Here is a 17,488-nt window from a genome sequence, read left to right on the forward strand (position 1 = left end):
TTTGCTCACAGCAATGGGTAGGTGCCTGAGGGAGGAAGAGCTCTGCCGGCGTCCCTAGTTACCCACCCCGTAAACTCTGTGCAAAGGAGGACAGCAGGTGGAGAAACATTTCTAGACTCTGTCCCTTGGGCACCGGTTCTGTGGTCCGTTCTAAATGACTTATGGGAAGCTAGGGCCAGGGCTTCCTCCTTCTTCAGGTCTGGTTCTCTAGGATGGCCACTCCTTGTTCTTCTCTAGGACATGTGCTACTTGTAGACAAAGCTGGACTTGGTTTAGGCCAAGGCTGGTGTGCTGTGTGGATTCTGTGCACCAGTCTGTTGCGTCTCTAATAACAAGGCTCCTCTGGAGATGAAGGGAGGTACCTTGGAGAGGTCTAAAGATGTTCTTGCACAAGCCCACTGACAGAGGCCCAAGGGTGGAGCCCCTAGGCATTTATTCACACTTTGATCAAATGTTGGAAAGCTGAAAAGAGGAGAGCGAGGCCAGTTGTGTGCTTGGTAGAGTAGCTGCATGGATCCAAGTGTATCTCTTCGCTGACTCTTGGCTCCTTGTTGAATGCTCCACCCCGCTACCCTGAAGCTGACTCCATCTACAGGGAGGGTAGGCAGCATGGGTACCAGGCTAGTGTAAGAGAAACTGCTTCCTGACTGTGAAGCCGGGGAAAAGGGCAGTCTAAGTCTTGGAATGAAAGTCAGTGTGATATTAGCCAGGGAGGGCGAGGCAGGATTGAGGAGTTGCTAAGGGATCGGTGTAAATAGAGGGCAGAGGAGGCCAGGAGAGGAGGGTGCTCTGTGGGACGTGTCTGTTCCTTCACAAGCCTTCAACACACATTCGTTCCTTCACCTTATTCACCATCAGTGCTATTTACATTTGCTTGCTCATCACGCATTCATTCACTCCTCAGCCGTGGTGTGTGTGTGTGTGTGGTATATTCAAAGGTGTGTGTGCATAGTGTATATATGTGGCCTATTCAAAAGTATGTGTATGTATGTGTGTACATAGTGCATATGTGGTAAAACCAAAGGGGTGTGTGTGTGTGTGTGTGTGTGTGTGTGTGTATGTGCAGTGTATATGTGTGGTATATTAGAAGGTCTTTGTGCACTGAATATATGCATCATATTGAAAGGTGTGTGTGCAGTGTATATATGTAGCATATTCAAAGGTGTGTGTGTATGTGTGTGCAGTGTATATATGTGGTATATTCAAAGGTTGTGTGTGTGTGTCTGTGTGTCCTTGTGTGCAGTATATATGTGTGGTATATTAGAAGGTCTTTGTGCACTGAATATATGCGGTATATTCAAAGGTGTGTTTGTGTGTGTGTGTATGTGTGTGTGTGCAGTGTATATATGTGGTATATTCAAAGGTCTGTGTGTGTGTGTGCAGTGTATATATGTAGTATATTCAAAGGTGTGTTTGTGTGTGTGTGTAGTATATTCGAAGGTGTGGGCGTGTGCAGTGTATATATGTGTTATATTCAAAGGTGTGTATGTGAGTGTGTGTGTATAGTGTATGTATGTGGTATATTCAAAGGTGTGTGCGTGTACAGTGTATATATGTATTATATTCGAAGGTGTGTGTGTGCACCCATTCTTAGGCATGCACACAGGCCAGAGGATGACATCTGGTGTCCTGCTTTAGCAGCCTTTGCCTTGTTTCCTGAGTCAGGTTTCTTCCTGAACTTGGAGCTAGGCCTGGAACCATCATGCCCCAGACTCTCCTGTGTCTGTCCCCCACAGCTCCCAGACTCTCCTGTGTCTGTCCCCCCACAGCTCTGGGGTTATAGGCACCCATGGCCTCCTCTGGATTTTTACATGGGTGCAAGTACCCAAGCTCAGGCCCTCATGCTTGTGTGGCCAGTGCGTTACTCCGCTGAGCCATGCTCCAGCCTCCTCAGATGCAAGATGGCCACACTGCTAGGTGCTGGAGGGGAGGTGCTCCTACAGACCTCCTGTCATGAGGATGAATTGAGACCCAAGACGATGAAATAAACGGCCATCTATATTATTTGACACGCGGCATGGGCAAGGAGGCTGGCAGGCGGCAGCAGCCAAGGGAGGGTTTTAGCTGTGGACAACTGTTCAGAAATTGAACCCAAGTTCAGAGCTGGAGGGTGGGGTAGAGAGGCCAAATCCAGGGAAAGACTCCTGCAGAGGCTCCCTACCTTCCAAGTCAAGTCAGGAAGACTGGAAAAGAGCCTCAGATGTCATCCCAATGAAACAGTGTGTGTGTGTGTGTGTGTGTGTGTGTGTGTGTGTGTGTGTGTGTGTGTGTGTGTCTGTATTCCAATCACCCAAATGCAACCACTGTGTGTATGCATCAGAACATCACACTGTGTTCCGTAAGTCTGTCCAGATGCATCATACAGGAGAGCACTTAGCCAGGTGCAGTGGCACAGCCTATAAGCTCAGCATTCTGGGCATGAGGGCTGTGAGTTCAAGGCTAGCCTAGGCTATACAGGGAGATACTCTCTCAAAAGTTACAGTCATGGGGATGATGCCTTTTCAAACCAGAGGACCCGAGTTTGGTCCCCAGCACCTATACAAAAAGCAGGGTATGGTGGCACAGCTTGTAATCCCAGCACTGCGGAGGTGAGGTGTGGGTCTCTGGAGCTTGCTGGGTGGCCAGTCCACCCGAATCACTGAGTCCTGTCTTAAAAAAAAAAGTGTATGCAGGCTAGGGAGAGGGCTCAGCGGTCAATGTGATTTTTATGCAAGTGAGAGGACCAGATTCTGGACTCTCAGAATTCACACAAATGCTGGGTGGGTCTGTGAGCCCAGCACTGGAAGGCAGAGATAGAAGATCTCAAAGTAAGCTGGCTGTTGAGACCAACCCCATCTGCGGGTTCTGGGAACAGAGTAGAAGACTGACCAAAGATGAGACTTAGCATCAGCCTTAGGCCTCATCACGGGCTTACATACATGCGCACCATACACATGTGCACCATACACATGTGAGCACCAACACACCCTATACTACACACAAGTGTGTAAAAAGGAGGGTGGAGAGAGGTGGATGCTGCCTGAGGAATGACACAGGTTATCTTGTCTCACAGAGAGAGAGAGAGAGAGAGAGAGAGAGAGAAGAGGGGTGAGGAGGGGAGGGGGAGGGGAAGGGGAAAAGGGAAGGGGGGAGAGAGACACAGAAGAGAAGTAGGGGAGGCGGGAGAGGGGAAAGGGGAGGGAGGAAGGGAGAGTTGGGAGAGGGGAGGGGAGGGGGGAGGGGGGAGGGGGGAGGGGGGAGACAGGGAGAGGCAGACGGAGAGATGAAGAGACAGGGAACCAAATAATCAAAAGAGAGAATTGAAAAGAAAAGAAGGAAGGAAGAAAAGAAGGAAAGGATGAAGGAAGGCAGGCAGGCAGGCAGGCAGGCATAGGTTGAGAATGCCCAGACCAGCCAAGGCAAGGGCAAAGAGCACACCTGGCTCAACACCTGCCACCTGTGTCTGAGTCATTTTATCAACTGCAGGCCTTAAATCTTATGAATTTTGCAAACACTTCCTACTTAGGCAATCTCTAAATTAGTCCGAATTAGAGAGCGTTCACTGGCTGGGCACTGAGATGGGGTGACAATGTGGTGTGGCTCACAGCTCTGGTGCACGGGTCAAATGGCCCAAGTCTTTACGTCAGAGCAGGGCACCCTGGGTCTCCCCTACCCACCCCCCCATGCCTCTCTACTGCTATGGCTTCCTAGAGCTGTTGCTGGTGGGCTAGCTTCCATCCCATTCCCTGCAGGAAGGGAAGAAACAATGTAGCAGCCCTGGGCAAATGTTTCCGCGTCTTAAACCACCCTGGTCAGGAGCAATCTCTGGGTCAAGCAGAGATCTGAGAGGGTGGATGGTTTTAGCAGAGCTGAGGGGCTGGAGGGGTGGCGGTGTTTCTTCGTGACAGTTGTTTTTGGAGTGAAACCCTTGGTGTCACTTAGCACCCACTGTATGCTAGGAAGTGCCTGAAGCACCCGTGTTTTATCAGCACAGCCTTCATCCTAATCTTGGGGGGTGGATAGGGTGACCACCACCCTTTGCAGTCAAATACCTACCTGGGACTCGATCCTAGTCCATTAGGCCTCAGAGAACAAGCCTTCCTACTTAGGCAGCAAACGCTCAACACTGTGGTTCTCTTCACTGTGTACACAGGGGCACGAGCTATAGTACACTGCTAGAAGTCAAACGACAGCTTTGGGAGTCAGTTCTCCCTTTCCCTTATGCGTGCATATGTCCTGGGGACCAAACTCCGGTCATCAGCGTGGGCGGCAAGCACTCTTACCAGCTGAGCCATTTTGCCAGTTCCTCGGGACCACAGGTAACCTTTCTAAAGACTATGTCTATACAATGTTACATTGTGAGGTTCTGCAGCGATGCCGGTGGAAGGTTTGGGGACAGGGGAGTCATTTAACCTGAACCACGGACTTGGGAAAGGGTGCAGTGACCGGGCATGCCAGTGAGCAGCTGAGGCACTAGACTGATCTCCTTCTAGGCTCCGTATCCTGCCTTGTTCCCCACTCAGAGGTCCCCTTCATAATCCTTCCACTTCCACGCCCCTTTCCAAAGAAACTCCCTAATGACTGTGATTTCCCAATTGGCATGTTCTGGTCTCCTGCGGGCTGGCTGCTCTCCAGTGGCAGTGAGGCAGGCTGCTGGGAAACCTTTCCTCGGGTTCCTACAGGGAAATGCCAGGCTCCGAGAAGCAGCGGGACGGGCGGCACTCCCCCTAGATTCTTGGCCTTTACTGACACTTCGAGACCCTGTTTAATAATCACAGACTCCACTCTCTTCATGCAATTTCTATCACTTGAGCACTTGCTATTTTCTAGGCAATGGATTCTTGGAGATGTAGCTGAGTCTTCTCATTATACTTGCTTTCCTTTCACTTTGGACTGGGGATAGGAGTGATACTTGCCGTGTCTGAGACAGGCTCTGAAGCAGGAAGAGTACCCCTTTATCTCCATCCTGTCCCGTCCTTACCATTCCCACGCAATGGAAGAGGGACAAGATAGCTTTCCACACTGTGGCGGATGGCTGTCTGTCCTCTAACAGGACCACTCCGGTTACACTGTTCACTCCAGCAGGTGACCTGCTATTCTGCTGGCTGCTTCCCACATCCTAGAGTATGTCTGCTGTAGTAAGAACCAACAACGGGAGAGCTTAAGACATGCACAGCCTCTGCCCTTTTGCAGCTTTCTATGGGCAGCTCCTAAATGGTGATGAAGAAGGGAACCCTCTACAGGAGCGTCCAAGGCCTCAGAGAATGCAGGACCGAGGTACGTGGCCAAGGCTGTGGTGCGGAGGTTAGAAAAGCTGTTTTTCATCCCAACATCATAAGGAGGAGGAGGGGAAAGAGAAGAAGAGGAGAAAGAGGAGAAGAAAAGGAGGAAGAAGAAGACAAAATCTTCAACTCCCTCTTTCTCTCGGACGCCTTCAGGCCAGACTGGTTTGTGTTTGTTTGTTGTGTTTTTGTCTTGACTGGATACCTTAAAGGAGAGCTGTCTATGTCTTCTCCATGAACAGCTTGGAGACCGGAAAGTTTCTTCAGCTAAACAGTGACCCTAAGACCCACACCTGCAGACAACCTCGCACCGCAATCTCTCCTACTCTGAAAACTGAAGAGCATTTAAGACAGGGTCTCTGTAGACCAGGTTGAACTCAGACTGCCAAGGTCATCTGAGGATGACCCCCTGATTGTGATTCTCCTACGTCCACCTCCAGAGTTTTTGGGGTTACAGATGTGCTCCACAATGCTCACTTCATGCACTGCTGAGGACAGAACCCAGGGCTTTGTGTACACAAAGCAAGTGTTCTGCTATCCCAATTGCATGCCCCTTGTCTCTTTTCAGAGCCTTAGCTTGGCACCTGGACATCTTTGTCCTTCTGTGATCTTTAAGGATTTCCTATTAGATGGGGTTCACCCATTCCACCCGCTTCTCATTCTTTTCTTTTAAACCAGTGTTCCTATATTGATGCCGGGTCCTGTGGGAGTGAAAGGACATAGATTCTGTCTGGGATGGGGAGGTAGATGGGAAGAATGAGGCAGGGAGCAGGTCTGGGGAAGTTCAGTGCTGGATCCGGCTTATAGGGGAGCTGTCAGCAGCTCAGTACCTAGCAGTACTGGCCAAATGGCAGCTCAGAGAGGAGGCCCAGAAGACCCAGAGATTTGGGCTTTTGGAAGAGAAATCGGGGGGGGGGACTGAGACTGAAAAAGTAGACAAGACTCAGTTACAAAGGCAGCCGGAGGTTCCTTATAAGGGGCTGCATTTAATGCTACCTGCTCCAACGTGCTACAAGGAGGGGGCGATCGTACTGCGGGACCGGAGCGTGACTGGCAACTAGAAAAACCCCTCCTGACTCGTGCTCTGGTAGCACTAGCCTCCGGGGATTCTGGATGTCTCTGGTGCTATTCCCAGCCTGGATGGGCATCATTTGGCCTGTTAGGGTTTGCCCTACCTTAGGGCTCTTGGGTGTCTGCTTCAAGTCCCAGAGGAGCTCAGCTGCCTGGGAGATGACAGGCTGTGCTTTCCCAGATCTAACAAGCTCTCTCTTCATCATGTCTTCTCACATTGGAACCCCTTGTAAGGACACATTTCATCCTGGCTCTCGGTCAGCAGCTTCCTGCAGCTGCCCGAGGACCTTATCGGCTGCTGTCAGAACAAGAGGCAGGACAAGAATGGGGAGGCCTGTGGATGGCTAGGTGTGGGTGCTTCAGAATCAGCCCATTTCTCCCCTCACAGCCTGTTAGCACCGTTGAGACGTATCGGACCACAAAACGCACTGTTTGTAAACCCAATAGAAAAGAGGAGGGGCTGGGAAGGAGGCGCCTGCTGTGGTTTGGCTGCCACAGTCATGTGTTGGGCGCACTGGTTCCTAGTATGGTGATGCATGTGAAGAGGCGGTGGGGTGCACCTATATTTTCAACACTCGGGACAGGGAGGGAGGAAGGTCACAGCAAACCAGAAAAAAAAGTGAGAAGAGAACATGAACAGAGACTTCCACTAAAGGGGCTTCCGGCTTCTAAACAGCCTGGGGAGGTGGGTTCTCAGGTCCAGCGGTCAAGGCACACAGAGATCACTACAGCTGTAGGAGAAGGGGACCCACACTGCGTCTTCAGCTGGCCTCAGAACCTGGCAGTGTCAAGGAACAGCTTGTGTTCTCGTGCTAATTATGTTGCCCAAAGACAGGCTTGCAGTGTCCTGCACAGAGGCTAAAGGAAGCCTGCCCCCAGTTGGCTCTGATTGGGAAATTAAGTTGCCAGTGGCCAATGGCTGGGCAGGGAGACAGAGATGGGACTTAGAGGATTCCTGGGTGTGAAATGCTGGGGAGAAAGGGAAGTTTACCTTGTGACTGGCCACCACTCCGGGAAGGGGTGTGTGTGTGTGTGTGTGTGTGTGTGTGTGTGTGTGTGTGTGTGTGGTGGGTGGGGGAGATAGCCGGAATGTAGGTACAAAGGGGAAAGTGACCCCAGAAGGGCTGCCCAGAGAGTCCGTGGGCAGCAAAGATAAAATTTAGATTTAGTAAGTGTTAACTCAAGAATATCGGAGGGGAGTGCGTTAGCCTGGTGGAGGTTCAGGGGTGGCCCAACCATTGAGCTAGTTAAGGCGTATTAAAATATAAAGGTTTTGTGTGTGTGCGGCAAGCACCCACCAGGAGTTTAGAGAGGTTGCAAATTATTACCGCTACAGTGCCATGCACATGAGGCTGGTCTTGCAGGCATGCAAAAAAGCCAAGAGATAGCACGCCATAGACGCTGTATCAATGTTCCAGAAAGTTGCCGAGGTCGGCTTCCCTGCAAGGAAGTCCCAAGGCACAGTTTCATGAAGTAGAGTGTAAAGCATCAGTTGTGGTAGCATCTCCAGGATGTTGGAGATGCCAGGACCGAAGGACTTCTGTGGAGGCAAAATGGAGGTGGGGGGCGGAGTCAGCCCAAGAGAGATAGGCTATGTGTGCTGTCCAAAACAGAACCAGAGGGGTGGAGCTACTCGATGCCCTCTGTACCCAGATGGTAACACCTCGAGCTCCAGATGCTGGACGTAGAACATCCAGTCTTTTCCCTGCTGGGTATGTCTTGCATTGGTTCAAACTTTCCCTGCTATTCTTCTCATCTCTCCCTTTTGGAATGGGAATATTTACTTGATCAAATGTTGGAAGAATGCAACTTGCTTATTAATTTCAACTTAATTACTTAGACTTAACAGGAAAATGGGATGAACTTCGAAGGAGGAGCCTGGGTGGCAAGGAGTGAGCGTGTCACAGTTACCGGCCGTGTCTGTGAGGTCGTAAGTGAGCAGTGGGAAGAACTGTTCTGAGCGTGGATGGCATCAGCCCATGGTTGGACGGAGAAGAGCCGAGCAGCATTGGATCACTTCTCTGTGCTTCTGGACTGCAGGGGCAACACGAGCAGCTGCCTCCTAGGCCTGCTGCCGTTTCTCTGTCGTGATGGATGGCACCTTCCAAGTCGGAGCCAAAATAAACCTTCACTCCCTTAAGTCGTGTCTGTCAGGCAGTTTGCCATAGTAACAAGAAAATAATGAATGCAGGCTCTCACAAGCTCTCTCTCTCTCTCTCTCTCTCTCTCTCTCTCTCTTTCTCCTGCTTTTTTTTTTTTTTTTGAGGCAGGGTTTCTCTGTGTAGCTCTGGCTGTCCTGAATCTCAATCTGTAGACCAGGCTGGTTTCAAGAGCAGAGATCACCTGCCTCTGCCTCTGCCTCTGCCTCTGCCTCTGCCTCTGCCCCTGCCCCTGCCCCTGCCCCTGCCCCTGCCCCTGCCCCTTCCCCTGCCCCTGCCCCTGCCTCCTCTGCCTCTGCCTCTGCCTCTGCCTCTGCCTCTGCCTCTGCCTCTGCCTCTGCCTCTGCCTCTGCCTCTGCCTCTGCCTCTGCTTCTGGAGTGCTGGGACTAAAGGTGCCTAACCAGACGTGGGATTCTTTGAATCAATATTGACATCCAAACCAAGGTGTCTCTTTAGGGTCTTACGCTAAGGGCAAAGAAATAGGCGAGCCACCCACCATGCTATGCTGTCCTTCTGGTATGTGACTTCTTCCTCTGGGAATGAGGCTCTCACAGAACAACCCACAGTGACCATATCACCATTCAGATACTCCCTCATGAATATAGACCAGAGTCAGAGGAGACCAGGAGACGCCAGGGAATTCATATACTCGGCTCATGATGGAGGTCCATGGCTTTTCTCTCCCTTGGTCTTGGCTGAACTCTTCCTTACACCCTTATGCACATTTCCCCATTCTTCCCCTAAATCCATCAAGAGGACCCTAGATCCATGCTAGCTGCATCTCAGTTTGTGGGGAGGATGTGCCAACCTGGTCCTGGCCAGCTCGGAAGCCTGGGCTCCGCTCTACTCCACAGGGAAAGTCAGCACCACTGTTCTGAGATGTGAGAATAAGGGCAGGTCTCCAAGAGATCACAGGCCTCGGGGGCCAGGAAGGAAATGGAATCAGAAGTAGCCCGCCATCACAGAGAACATGTGACATGTCTCCTAGTCTCTTTAGGTCTCTGTCATCTGGAAGTTAACCAGTAGCCAATCATCTTTTCACAAGCACCTCCGAGTACCATCTCTGAAGTAGGGTTATTCACAGACCCCACGGAGTTGCTATAACCAAGAGGAAGAGGGGTCTCACAAATGGTGGGTTCTCTTCTCTCATCGACTTAAGAAAGAAAAGCCTCTTTGCTTGCTCACAGCCTACAGTGTGAGCCCTCAGCTTCCTTCCTCAGGGCTACCTTGTCAGGAAACCCCAGCCCGCATGAGAACTGTCTTAGCTTGGTTTCCTGTAGTTGTGGTAAAACAAGCTGGCAAAAGCAACTTAGGGGAGAATGTTTAGCTCACAATTCTGGCTGCAGCCAGTCATTGCTAGAAAGTCACAGCAGCAGGAGCGTGGGAGAACTGGTCACAGGACAGCCACAGTCAAGAACAGGGAGCGATGGATGCGTGCACAATGGATGCGTCATCAGTTGGCTCTCTTTTCCGTTCAGTCTAGGGTCCATCCCATGAAATGCCACCTCCCCCACTCAGGGTGGGTTTTTCCCACTTCAATTAACCCAATTAACAAATCCTTCTCAGGCATAGGCACGAGCCAATCTAACTTAGATAACTCCTCGTTGAGACTTCCCAGCTGACACTAGACCGCGCCAAGGTGACAATTAAAACTAGTTATCACAGGAGCCTCAGAGGTGACTCTGGGCGTGATGTTCAATGGCCCATCTCCTGATCCTCATTGGCCTCCGGCTTTCTCCATCCCTTCTGGGCTCAGAGAGTTCTTCAAGGGTAGCACAGCTTCAACCTTGCCTCTTCCAGTTCAGGGCTGCAGAACTGACGGGATTTTCCAGGCTTCCTGCCGAGATTCATAATTGAACCGAGCCAGAGAGATTTCCCCGACCAATAGCCGTCTTCTCCCTCAGCACTGGGGAATGGTGTTCTCTGTGATTTCTCTTACTTGTATCTGCTCCGTAACTACTGCTTGGATGAAAGCTTGGTTGCCAAGGGTTGGGTTTTTTTTTTTCCTTTTCCTCTTTGCTTCTTCTTTCTTTTTAATGAGGAACAAATACGGGGCTTGGAGGGGGGCGCAAAAAGCTCTCTGCAGAATCCAGACTTTCCCGTTGCTTCGCTTCCGCAGATCTCTAGGAAGTTATGCCCCAATAATCTGAGAGGTTTGACTGGAGGTCCTTCGTGGGGGAGGGGGAGTCATAGTGGAGCCCTAGGGAGGGGCACCTTCATCTCTTTCACCTTACACATTAGGAACCCGAGGCCCGGAGGGGTGATGGCCATTTCCATGGTGACAGGCTAGCTGGTGGACTGGCCAAGCCTGGGCTCTCTAGTTGATCTCTGGACCTTCAAGGTGACACAAGGGTTTTGCAAGGTCACTGATCCTGGCGTACAGTAAGCGCGTCAAACACGCTATGAGCTGCCATAGCTGGGTGACCAGGGGGCAGCTGTTCTACCAGAGAGCCAAGTTTGCCTGCCTCTTCCCCAGCACGGCCATGGAGTCCTCCTTGTCCTCATATGGTCATGACATGGTGACGTTTAAAACGAGCGGCTTGCCTGACTCTTAGGCGGCCCCTCGCGACGACTGTTTTTCCTCTGGCCCTACTGCTAATGGACTGACAAGAGCAGGCTGCAGCTGAACACTAAACCTTGCAAAGCCCTTTGCTAAGCTCTTCCCAATTTTCCGTTTAAGCCTTAAAATTGCCTGAAGAAGCAGGCTAGGGATATAGCTTAGTGGTAAAGGGTTTGTTGGCATGCGCCAAAGCCCTGGGTTCGGTACCTAATATGATACCTCTCCCCTACCCTCCCAAAGAAGTAGGGACTCCTGTAAACCTGTTACACACAAAGCAGGTTCAGAGAGGGCAGGGAATTTTTTAGCAGAGTGGCAAGGAGCCTCTAGGACCATAGTTCCGGACCTCTATGCTATCCTGAAGAATTCTGCAGAAGAGGAAGGAGGTAGAAGGGGCAGTGTTGGAAGGACGGACATATCTGCCAAGTCACTGGTGCCTTCCAGCAGCCAGGCAAAACTGAGATAGCTCAGATCTGCTCTCTGACTACACCTGGGGCCGGGGCAGCAATTTCAGCCAAACAGAAACCCAATTCAAACATGATTTTCAATGCCTGCTCCCCACACCTGTGGCCCAGAGTGCCAAGTAAACACGGTTATCAGCTGGAGCCCTGTTGCCTACCTGTGCTTCGGAGGGGAGCCACCAGCTTCATAAGCTTGGATGAGACCTCAGAGCTCTGGGCTCATCAGCCACACCTGATGCCCACATCCTCTGTCCTGGCTTCCTGGAAACCCCAAGTCCTGCCAGTGTCAGTCCACTTGGCTGTTTTCCAGGAAGAGAGTCACTATTTTTGGCCCTTTCACGGTCCACTCCCTACAGCAGCAGACAAATGTTTCCTCATCTTGCCCAGGATGGATCCCCCAACACGGAAAAGCAGATGTCCATTCACTCATGAACTTAGCCTTGAATTCAAGTCAGTATTTACATGGCTACAGTTTGTCATGTACCAGGTGCCTGACTGTGTGTGTGTGTGTACATGCACGAGTGCCTCAGCTGTTCTAGCCTTGCCTTTAGCTTGGCACTGACTTAGTGACTTGACCAAGCCAAGGCAGCCATTGGGAGAAACTGACATCACAGCTGAGCCTCAAGAAGGGTCAGGAAGTCAAAGACCAAGTAGCTGTTCCAGATACAGGGAACACACGGTAGAGCTCAGGGACAGAGGCCGGTATGTCTGAGCAGGTAAAAGATGTCGATGAACATAGAAAGGTGTGGAGAGGAGAGAGAGGTGGTCCAGAGGCTTTGTAAACCCTGGGAGCCATGACAGTTAATAAACCAGCTTTTGGTCCTCCAGAATCAGGGACAGAGAAGCAGAGGGATCAGACAGAATCCAGATTCTGAGACAGGTTTTCGTGGAAGCTCGCCTGCTGATTTGGGACAGAGAGGATTCCCTGGTATCTCCCCAGCTCTGTCCACCATCTAACTACCCATCCCCCACTTCCAATACCCTTGGCTTACGGCCACAGTAGCTTTCCTGATACCTTTTCCAGAGTATGTCCATACTCAAGCCTCCAATGCCCCTCTCTTCCACAGTTTGTCCTCAAGGCCAATACACCCCAGGCTCCCTCTCGGCAGTGCCAGACCAGGTGTTGCTGTCTGTGGTGCCCTTCCATATTCATTCACCCCCAGTCTCAGCTCCCTCTGCCTCAGCTTCTTCTAGGAAGTTTGGAGCTAAGGCTTGGGGGTTTTGCTTGCCCAAAGAGGAAAAAAGTATAGAGAATGTAAAAGCCAGCTTCCCTCCCTCCACACACAGGCACAGCAGGCCTATGAGCTGCAGGCTTTGGAGGGGCTGGAGGCAGAGAAGACAGGCTGGCTGGAAGCCAGGCTGCAGAGAAACCCCTGGGAACAGAGCAGAACAATTGCCGTTGTGAGTTAAGCAGGCCATTTATGGGGAGGATAAAAGTTAATGAGAAGCTGTACTTCAGCCCCCACCATTAAGCAAGAGCAAACCCTGGCAAATACAGCACACAAAGGGGTGGATTTGAAGCAGCAGCCTGCTCAGCAGAGGGCAGTGCCATGGCGGCCTGCTGGCGTGGGGACGGGGCGGGGCTCCACATCCATCACCTGATTAGGAAGGTGGTCAAGGTTTGGACCTCACTGATTTCATCTAAATTCTCCAGGTGGCTTCTTAATCTATTACCCAATGTCTCCTTTCTAGCAACAGTGGAAGCTGGTTGGGGAAGGAGGTGAGGGCTCGTCACTAATGCATCTAGATCAGCGGTCTCCACATCAGATAGTGATGAAGTAGTAACGAGGATAATTTATGATTGGAGGTCATCACATGATGGACTGTATTGAAGGGTCTTAGCATTAGGAAGGTCGAGAACCACCGAGTTAGTAAAGCTTTGTTCAGTCTCTGTCCCGTTGGTCAGGGCAAACTTAAAGCCTTGGCTGTTCTGACAGTTTGCACTAGTCCAGGCTTCTCGTTACCTTCAGAGCTGAGAAAGAGGCATGGAACCAAAGCCTGAGGTCGTGTGGGCACCAAGTCTTGCTCCGATGACACTGGCAACGACAATACCAGCATGTGGCATCTCATGGGGACGTCACTTCTGACCGTCTTATTTCTTTTGGACCTTGTTGTGATCCCCACATTACAAAAGGAGAAACTGAGGCCTCCCGGAGGTTCACCAGGTGTAGGGCAGTGTTTAGAACAGGAGTGCTCAGACCACACCGCTCTCCCCTCTCTGGTGGCAAATGCACTCGCCTGCACACAGGTACCTGGTGGTTAAGAGGGTTAACAATGCCCAGCATGTAAGACGGGATGTTCCACGCCATCTCTCAGGAGTGAGATTCTGAACCACACGAGGTGCCCAAGAATCAAGGAGTCTGGGTCTCTTTGGAAATGTGCTTATTTCTAAAGAAAAATATCACCATCATTACTGGTGGTGGTGGTGGTGGTGGTGGTGGTGGTGGTGTGTGTGTGTGTGTGTGTGATGGAGAGGGTATATATGCGCTCTAGAATGCATGTGGAGCTCAGAGATACTAGTTCTGTAGAAGCTACTTTTATGAGGGTTCCAGGGGTGGAATTCAGGTTGCCAGGGGAAAATCTGCAGGGCCATCTAGCCAGCCCTGGAGTGTGTGTGTGTGTGTGTGTGTGTGTGTGTGTGTGTGTGCCCGTGTGTGTAGGTATGTGTGTTTGTGTGGGTATATGTGTGTGTGTGTGTTTATATGTGTGTGTAGGTATGTATGTGTCTTTGCGTGTGTCTGTGTTTGTATATGTGTGTAGGTGTGTGTGTGTGCGCGCACACACGCACGTGTGTTTGTTTATTTGCCTTCCTTGTTTTTCCATTTCTTTTTCTTTTTGTTTTTTTTGTTTGTTTGCTTTTGTTTTTGTTTTTTTTTTGGTTTTTTTTTTTGTTTTGTTTTTTTTTAGGTCAAAGTTTTATGTAGTCCAGGTTGGCTGGGATTTGCTATAAAGTCAAAAATAACCACAAACCTCTCTGATCATTCTGTCTCCATCTCTCAGGTTCTGGGATAACAGGCACACACACACACACACACACAAACACACACACACACACACACATCTCCCCTAACTCCCAGAGGTGCATTTCCGGGGGACTCCCCCCTTTGTCTATCCACCAGCCATTTTTACATCCCAGTGTTGCCTCCTTCCTGGTCCTCTCCTGGCCTCACTGCCCTGCCCCATTTTGGATCTGCCAGGGTGGTTTGGTGACACGGACTTCAATGCTGCACTTGACTTCCCAGCTCCTGCAGGAGCAGATGTGGGTGCCAGGCTTCCTCCTGCTCTCCAGTCCTGCCGTGGACACCACCCTCCAGCCACACTGCTCTAGGCACAGCCCTTGTCAGACACTAAGCTGTTCCCAAGCACATCCTGTTTGTCTTGACCCCTGCTACCACATTTTGCAGACTTTCGAAGGTCATCAGGGAGGGTGTTACACCTTTTCAGAACCCTCCTGGGCTCTATCCCTTCTCCCTTTTCGTATATCCAGCCCTCTGTGTAATCAAGTTCTGCATCAATAGAGTCAGTCAACCGTCGGTCAAAAATATTCAGGGGAAAAGTGCATTTGTACTGAACATATACCGTCTCTTACCACAATTGCCTAAACAATACATATGTATTATTACACATATAATACAAATGCATTAAATAATGCAAAAATATATAGTATTAGGAATTAATTGCATGCTGAGAGTCACACACGGAGATGGCTTTGTGCAAGTGATACGCAAATGCATAGCTGTTTTGCATGAGGAACTTGAGCATCGTCCTTGACTTTGGTATCCCTGGTCGGTTGGGGTTTTGGGGGCGGGGAGAATCCATCTTTTATGCACACCTTTAACCATTGGAGACTCTTGCATTACATATAGTTAAATTATGCTTCCACCCCTAAGCCAGAGGCCTTGGTCTGACATAATTTGTCTTTGAGTCTCTGTTTGATGCATGTTGATGTGAAGCAGAGGCGGCCTGTGAAGCTGGGGCACCGGTTTTTCCTGAGCCCCGGCTTCTGCGCTCATGTGCAAAAGAGAGAAGGAAATGCTCACTCTCCACTCTTCTCCCTTTCTCCCCGCAGTAGCGGAATAGCCCAGGAACCAGAATACCAAACCTGGACAGAGAAAGTCACGGAGAGGACATCAATGTCTGTGACCAAGAGATGACAATGGAAGGAGTGGCTTGTCACTGGCCTTTCTTCTGAGCCCACTGATCAATGCTGGAAGACCAAGTAGATTGTAACATGATAAATACGATGTTCTGGAGGTGAACCGAAGGATTCAATGTGATCAGATGAGTAGGTGTGCGTGCGTGCGTGTGCGTGCGTGTGTGTGTGTGTGTGTGTGTGCGCGCGCGCGCATGCACACACGTGTTCATGGGTGCACATGTCTGCTCAAACATGTTGAGGCTGGAGGTCAACCTTGGGTTTCATTCCTTAAGAACATCACTTTGCTTTTGAGAGGCAGTGTCTCTCACTGGGCAATTAGGCCTGCTGATTTGGTTAGGCTAATGGGCCAGTGACACATAGGCCTGTCTCCATCTCCCCAGCTCTGGGATCACAAGCGCATGCCATCATGCCTGGCTTTTAACATGCTCTGGACACGGAACCCAGGTCCCTATGCTTCTACACTAAATACTTATTTGACCGAGCTATGCCACCAACCTACATTTTAACTGATTTCAACGTCAAAGTGAGATAACCACCATTAAGCAGGCTGGATAGATCGCTCCAAGAACACAGAAACGCCAGGGATCTCTCTGCATCCTGTTTTCGACACGTCTCGCCCCCAGTCCCTGCGGTCTGGCTGTTTGTGGAGTGATACAGGTCAACCCAAGATGGCGGCAAACTGCAGGTGGATCCCAAGACTAAAACCCTGCCGGTCCTTCTGTTCTGCCCCTTTTCATGCTCCTTTTGCTTGGCTGGAACTCAAAAGCCAGACTCCTCAGGCATGGCGAGAGGCCACCTTGTGACCGCAACGCTTTCATTATTCATTAAGCCATCTTCCCTCCTGCTTGAAATCCGGGTTTAGCCACATGGTCTACGCATCTTCAGTTCTCTCGCAGCCCTCCCCGGGTCACGGACAGAAGGCAGCGCTTCAGACATCAGCTGCAAAAATGCAGTTTGCCAAGGTGCTGCAAAGCAGGTCAGCGGCCCGGGCGCTGTGGCCGGGAGCCAGCTCCGTGTCCACTGAAGCCTGAATATTTTACACCTAGTGACTCTGAGTTACAGGATTTAAGAGTTTCAGACACCAGATTAAACTTGATTTGAAAGTGGCCCTGGAGGACATTTGTTAAAGAAAAATAAAGATGCTAGATGCTAGATGGAGTCTAACGTCCTCTGCATGGTGGCTCGGTCTACGTACAGTCTAAGGCTGTGTGCTTCTGGAAATGTCCAGGTGCCAGCTCCTGCCTTCTCTACCTTACCTCAGAGATGTTGGCAACCGGCCCCTCCCCTGACACCTTCTTTTTAGGTGTCTGTGTGTGGCGTGCGTGCAAGTTCTCATAGGTGGGTACATGTGTGTGCACATGCACATGGAAGCCAGAGGTCGAGACCAAGAGTCTTAATCGCTCTGTCATCTAGTTCATCAAGGCAGGGTCTCTCAGTCAAACCCAGAGCTCACCAATGAGACTAGCTGGCTAGCTCCAGGGATTCCGTCTCAGCTGGTAGAGACTGAAATTACAAACGGGCTGCATGTCCACCTGGCATTTGCTTGTGCAACAAGTACTTTTGCCCCTGAGCCATGTCCCCAAGCAACGGCACTCCGAACTGCCAAGTTTGTACTGTCAAAATGATCTGCTGACTTGTACCAATGGATCCAATAAATCTGGGAGATGAGTGTTATTGTTCCATTTCACAGAGGAGTCAACCGAGGCTCCAGAATGATTAAAATGAACAGGCACAGAGAGCTGGGGGAGTCAGACTGCTTATACTTGGCTCCAAAGTTCATGCTGCGTTCTCGCATGGCACCCAGCTTGTGGTCACTGATGGC

The 17,488-nt window shown here is 50.6% G+C and overlaps 1 protein-coding gene and 1 long non-coding RNA gene across 7 annotated transcripts in view; one reads left to right on the forward strand and one right to left on the reverse strand.

The window, feature by feature from the left end:
- The window catches only part of LOC134480890 (uncharacterized), a 28,376-nt gene extending 11,042 nt beyond the window's left edge, over positions 1 to 17,334 (forward strand). For 2 of the 6 annotated variants that reach the window (XR_010055851.1, XR_010055853.1), the window contains 2 exons: positions 4,133 to 4,298; positions 5,062 to 17,334. This is a non-coding gene — a long non-coding RNA (uncharacterized LOC134480890). The remainder of the gene's footprint in view (positions 1 to 4,132; positions 4,299 to 5,061) is intronic. The other 4 variants (XR_010055852.1, XR_010055856.1, XR_010055855.1 and 1 more) reach the window with 4 other exon arrangements.
- The window catches only part of Cacng4 (calcium voltage-gated channel auxiliary subunit gamma 4), a 62,061-nt gene that overhangs the window by 17,267 nt on the left and 27,306 nt on the right, over positions 1 to 17,488 (reverse strand). The gene's annotated exons all lie outside the window — the stretch shown is intronic.

Source organism: Rattus norvegicus, chromosome 10 (assembly GCF_036323735.1).
Source record: "Rattus norvegicus strain BN/NHsdMcwi chromosome 10, GRCr8, whole genome shotgun sequence".
NCBI lineage: Eukaryota > Metazoa > Chordata > Mammalia > Rodentia > Muridae > Rattus > Rattus norvegicus.